The sequence below is a fragment of the Gavialis gangeticus genome, unplaced genomic scaffold (genome assembly GCF_001723915.1).
Source record: "Gavialis gangeticus isolate Ggan-Ray unplaced genomic scaffold, GavGan_comp1, whole genome shotgun sequence".
In the NCBI taxonomy this organism is placed as follows: Eukaryota; Metazoa; Chordata; order Crocodylia; family Gavialidae; genus Gavialis; species Gavialis gangeticus.
Genome location: NW_017729034.1, coordinates 87,105,729 through 87,111,971, shown reverse-complemented (window position 1 = coordinate 87,111,971; position 6,243 = coordinate 87,105,729). Strand labels below are relative to the sequence as shown.

At 40.6% G+C, this 6,243-nt stretch overlaps 1 protein-coding gene and 1 long non-coding RNA gene across 3 annotated transcripts in view; both read left to right on the top strand.

Moving 5' to 3' along the window:
* The window catches only part of LOC109304318, a 1,133-nt gene extending 631 nt beyond the window's left edge, over positions 1 to 502 (top strand). The window contains exon 2 of the long non-coding RNA XR_002099351.1: positions 232 to 502. This is a non-coding gene — a long non-coding RNA (uncharacterized LOC109304318). The remainder of the gene's footprint in view (positions 1 to 231) is intronic.
* UTRN (utrophin) overlaps positions 1 to 6,243 on the top strand; it is a 692,661-nt gene that overhangs the window by 57,587 nt on the left and 628,831 nt on the right. The gene's annotated exons all lie outside the window — the stretch shown is intronic.

The following is a 6,243-nucleotide window of genomic DNA, read 5'->3' as shown; positions in this document are numbered from 1 at the left end:
GCACTGCCGAGCCTATAAGGATGCTGCAGATTTTTCTTCCCCAGGTGGAGAACCTTGCATTTTTCAGTGTTAAACACCATCAGGTTCTCGTCCACCCATTTGCTGAGCCTGTCCAGGTCAGCCTGGATCACCTGCCTGTCTTCAGGTGCGGATGCTTTGCCCCAAAGTTTGGTGTCATCGGCGAACTTGGCCAGTCCACTTCTGACTCCAATGTCCACATCATTAATGAAGGTGTTGGGGCTTAAAGCCCACTTTATGGAAATGGGAGGCTCCTCCCTAACTTGCTTCTGCGGCCATAGGGCTGAGGGCAGGTGAAACTTGGGGGCATCTGAACCCCAGGCCTCTGGAGCTGGGCCTGCATTTAGGACGCTTGCCAAAAGACTTTGGAAATATCTGAAGCCCCTAGTGGGGGTGGAGGATGTTTGTCAGTTGTAGGGCCATTTATGGTTCTGGACTAACTCACAGATTTGGACTTGATTTGGCTTGGAACACGAAAAAATTATTAAAAAAAAAAAAGTTTTTGTACAACATATAAATGGGTGCATCTACATGTGGTGGCATGATAAACTTTGGCACAGTTTGCATTGGAGAACACTACTGCTGTGTACAGCAGGACTACAGCAATTTTTGCTGGGGTGGAGCAGCCCTGGGTTAGCAGCAGGCTTGGGGGGGCGGGGTTGGGGAGGGAGGTAGGGGAGGGCGAGGATTTCAGCCCTGCGCTCCAGGTCGCCCTGTTGGGCAATGGAGGGGCTGGCTGGGGCATAAGAGTGGAGCCATGTGGCTAGGTGGCAGGCAAGGGTCTGGCCCCCTGTCTGGCCTGACTGGATGGAATTTACTCCTGGGTCAGCTTTTTACATGTGCGTTTTTAGGTGCAGTTATTTTTGCTACTGATACTATGTTACAGCGGCAAAAATTAGTTTGCTGCACTCTGTAATATTGCACATGTAAACTGTGATGCTTTACACCACGGCAAATTAGTCTTCTGTGCAGTTAAGGACATGTGTAGATGCACCCAGTAGGTGCCAAAGTGCTGCTCAAAGAAGTGCATTTACGGAGTACTTGTGCTAAACCTTGCAGCAGGTTCAAGAAAAAGGTAACATTCATCAACTCTGAATGAACTAAGTGTATGGGTACTGTATGTAAGGACACAGGATGCACAAAACCAACAATATAAAACATGAGGTATGTAAGACTAAATACAGCAACTAGCAGTTGTATGTGTTCGCAGGTTATAACTTAAATTTAAGGAACTGTTTCCTGGGCTTTGGAGATACAGGATGGAGTCTTTCTGTTATTTTTGGAAATTATAAATATAGAGAGAGTCCAGGAATCCATAAATAGAGATGAGTTCTCCTACAGTTGAAATATAACTTGATTGCAAGTTCTGTGGGGGCTTTTTTAATGTACTTTTTCTCTCTAATTGCTGATGTTCATTAATTGAATCTCTCTTTCATTTCTGTGAGATTTTCTGTAACAGCGTGGAAACTGTAATACTTGGAGTACGTAGGGGGATAAGAAGCAGCCTGTGAGTCATCGACCCCTGAGCCATATATAACCAGAGAGCCAGAAAGTTTTGCTTGATTTTTATAGTGCCCTTGATGCATGGTTTTTAGTATTTCTGGACTTTGCTATTAAGACGAGACGTTCTGTTTAGTTAACCTGTGTGATAGTCATGCTGTTCAAGGAGAGAGGGAAGAGATGGGGGAGCTTCTAAATGCTTTTTCCATTTCTCTAGATCGCTGTTTTCCTGGGAACAGAAAGAACTGTAGCAGATAGGACAGGAAATAGAGAGCAGAACAGATGCAGCAGACAGAACAGGGAGGAGAGAACAGAGCAGCAGAACTGGCAGGGAAGGGGATTGGAATCGCTCTTTGGGAGGTGGCAGGGCCTACCTTGTGCTATGCTTGTTTTAAGGGGGAGGGGGATGTGAGAAAGCATTACTCTGTGGTTTCTGGGGTCTCTTTATGGATATAATTATCTTACAGCACTGTGATATTATCTTTGTAAAATATCTGATTTATTCTTCATTCATATTTTTGGGTCAAGAGAACAGCTAGCACAAATACTTGTATATTTAACTACCAATAATAGAAATCTGGCTAGCTGTGCAAATCCAAGCCAAATCACATTTTGCCATGTTACCCATTTGGCATGTCTGGTAGATTTTTTTTTTTTTTTTTTTTTGGTCTTACAAAACACCTTTTGTAGATGAGCCTGTGAACTTCACTTCATAAATCTACTGGATACAAAGAATCATGGACTCAATATAGACATTGGATTTATGACGCATTAAAACCTGCCTAATATCTGATTCACCAGGTACCTACCAGACCTGACCTTTTACACTTTTCTTTCCCTCCCTTTCCCCCTTCCCCTCTCTTTCTGCCCTTTGTCTTCCTAATTTCCAGCTATTTACTTTTTCATGGACAACTTCTCTTCTACCTTGGAAAACTACTACAGTAGAATCTCCCTTGCTTACCTTTGGCTTCCACCTCTCACTTCCCTTCTCTACCTTTTTTGTTTTCTTAATTTCCACTGAAAACTTAATTATGTTCTCATTGACATCTTGTCACACTTTGGACTTCTTGAATTCCTTGGAGATCTCGGAACAGCAGAGACTCCCTATGGCTGAAGAAGGGTGATTGCACCAGAAAGCTTGCAAAAAACATTTTTCCAACTACTCAGTTGGTCTAATAAATAAAAGATATCACATCTACTCAAAGAACCTTGCCTGTGAGGGGGTTAAGGGATTTCAGTAGGCTTGACAAAGAGGTACAAAAATAACCTATTTGACAAGTTTGGAAAGACAAGTTAGGAAAGTAAAAATAAAGTAAGTTATGTGTGCCATCCTGAGGGGTTGCTTTTCTAATAATTCCTAGTGTATTCGTGTATATAGTCGGTGGGTATAATGGAATAGGTCCTTTTCTCACTCTACCATCTTTAGCTATGCGAGTGTGACAGTTTACACATTCTTTGAAAGTGATGTTGTTGCAAGTTTCACCTGGAAGTGGCTGTTGGAAAACTTGCCCCTTCTGATGATGCTGAGCTGTTAATTTCAAGAGTCTGGGATTGATCTGTCTTCCCAACAGCAGCAAGATGCATGCTACTGAGGCAGTTTAGATCTTGAAAATCATAAACAACCCAGCAAGAACTGCTGCTCTGGAGATCAGTTTGAAACCCAACCCACCCTCTCCCCTTGGAAGGTGACTTGGAGAGGAAAGAGGAAGTGAATAGTAGTTGCTCCTATGTTGTGGAATTCACGTCCTTGGCAGGCTGAGTGGCCAAGAGCAGGTGCAGGGCTCCAGTGGAGATAAATTTCAACATCATCGCACCCCGGTGTGTAAGCATGCAAACATTAGAAAGTGATAAGGTAAGCAATTCAGCTGCACTCTTTTTCTCTTGTCTACCCCAACATCATCATTATTTTATAGTTTCTTTTTCTAGTGGTATTTCTTTTTTCTTTTCAAATGCACTCTTCAGCTTTCTTAATCTAGGTAAACAGGTCTCTTAAACAAAGAGTCTAATCATCTAATTTGTCCAAGTTTTTTGTCTTGCTGTTTACAAAGTGTGTGCTCCTTTCCCTTCAGTAAGTATTTCCTCTCAAACCTCATGCTGTAGAAGTACCAGCAGCCAGCTGTCCACCCACAGTAACTGGCAAACTTCTGTTCCACTTGAAAGAAAACAATCTCTGCCTGTGCCCACTGGCTTGTTGAAAAGCACTCTCCCCAACTCTAGGTTCCATTTTTCAAATGGACTAAATGAGCCTTAATGGAGTGGCAGACCTGGCCAAGAATGTGTCTGCGCAATATTTTCACGGAGAGGCAGCACCGGATGAGTAAAACATGTATATCCTTCCCTTTTTGACTTTTGCAGTTACTTAAAAAAACAATAACATGGCAAATTCTACACTTGTACTTTTGGTGACAAAAATGTTTTATCATGATTTCTGTTACATCTTTGTGTTCAAGCTTGCTGACATTCCAAATGAAATTGAAGACTTGCGTCCATTGGGGTGAGTGTTAGCCTTTAAGTATACCAATCACTGCTTGTGCCCATGAGAATCTTAAGGGAACTAGAAGCTTTTGTGGCTTCAGCTGTCTCCTGAGCTGGCTACTAATGTAGGTGGATGTGAAGAGTTGTCCCTAAAACCTATCTCATTTCCTTCTTACAATTCTCCTGCACTGTAAATGTTCCAAAAAGACTAGAAAAGTGGTGAGAAATGACTACTGCTAATCATGTTGACTAGCACCATTTTGCTGTTCACTTGTCCTTCTCCCTGCCTCTTGATAGAGTGCCTTGTGTAATGAGGGCCCTAATCCATGACGGGGTCCAAAGGTGCTTCAAACCATAAAAACAATACATTGTTCTTGAATGTTTTAATGTGTTTGAGAAGTTCTGTGATACTGAATCTGATATCTTTCCTTTCAGTATCTGAAAAAGGAAAAGAAAAGGTTGTAGAAAAGGAAGAAAGAAAAGGTCACAAATCTGAAATACTTTTTGAAAGGGTAAATAAAGCTGTGGGATTTTTTGAAAGATTTCACATTTTGTTAAACTACAATTACTGCTTGTTTTGCAAAATGAGTCAGATGACTAGGTGCTAATCCATATCTATATCAGTGCTATTGGTGAAACTGAATCTGTCAACAGAAGAACACTTTTATGAGAGCTCTTGGGGTCCTAGAAATGCATGACACCAGCTCCTCTTGTATTTGTTCTATGGTGATATCTTCATGTTGTCATTTTTGTGACCAGGAAAATATTAGTTAAACGTATTTTAGGCTTGACTGCTGTGTCTGTGCTGTTGCACTTCAGTACAAAAAAAACCAATTGAACTTGCTTTTTTTTCTTGTGTATCTTAAAACTGTACTGCTAGATCCAGATTTATTCTGTGTTGACAAAGATGTTTTATACTGCCTTGAATTGTGCTATTTGAATGAAAGTTTCAAGAGATGCTACAGATTCGTATTTTTAAAATACAATGGCATTGGCTGCTCTTTAATTTGAACACGTGCTTATTTCGCATTTTAAGTCTGATCTCTCCCTGTCCTCTCAAATTTCAAAATGCTCCAAAAGAAAACAGTCCTTCTGAAACATTGACTGATTCCTGTCAAAGTTTACCTTTTTTCCTAACTTTTCTGACTCTCTGCAACCCAAAATTGCTTGGCCTACTAATTCAAATCAAATCATACTTTAATGCTAGCAAAATAAAAGTCTTTTAGTATTATTGTTATACATTAAGAGGATATAATAATAATAATAATAATAATAATAATAATAATAATAATGTAGGAATAGGGTAAAAAAGACCTGGTTTTAATACCACATGGTAAAGGAAACAATAGCTCAATACCACATGGTAAAGGAAACAATAGCTCAATCAAGCTTGGGTATAAACTGGATGCATCGTGCTTTTATAGAGGTCCCTGGGAAAGAGTACATGATCTTATTTTTCCTGCAGGGCCAAAATGGTTTTGGCTGTAGGTCACTAGGCAAGGAAAGAATTAAGTAACTAGCTATCAAGTTCTACTGTTTTTGGAAGTTGTTCTTCTCCATCAAGTCAGCCTTCCTTTGCGGACTTAGATTTTGTTTTCCTAGAGAAGGCAGTTAGAGCAATTGCAATGATGTATAAATGTAAAGGTCCTGTGACTGGATGTGCATAGCTGACACAAAAGGTGTAAACAGACCTTGCTTTTGTATCAACATATAGGCTAGGGACAAAAGTTACACACAAACCAGTTGGAGTGATCAATTCAATTCAATTTAATTTCAATTTAATTTATGAAGGATTCTGGCTGAAAGCCATGCTTCTGAAAACCGCGTAAGTCATACAACCATAATATAAATTTAAACAAAAATAACAGAAATGTAAATATGATAATGAAATTGGGCCAACCATTTTCGTTATCATAAACCAGTTTAAGAAGAGCTTGAACTAATAAGAGAGGCTTTTGTTTTCTTGATGGTCTGATGAGTTTTGTATTCTGATAAGTGATGAACATGAGTAGTCAGTGTGACGAAAGTCATCAGCAAAGCTAACTGCACTTTGTCGTGCATCAGCAGATGCATGCCAAACAGAACCAAGGAGGTGATACTTCCCCTCTATCGGGCACTGGTCAGACCACAGGTGGAATACTGCGTCCAGTTTTGGGCACCACACTTCAAGAGGGATGTGGATAACCTGGAGAGGGTCCAGAGAAGGGCCACTCATATAGTTAAGGGCTTGCAGGCCAAGCCTTATGAGGA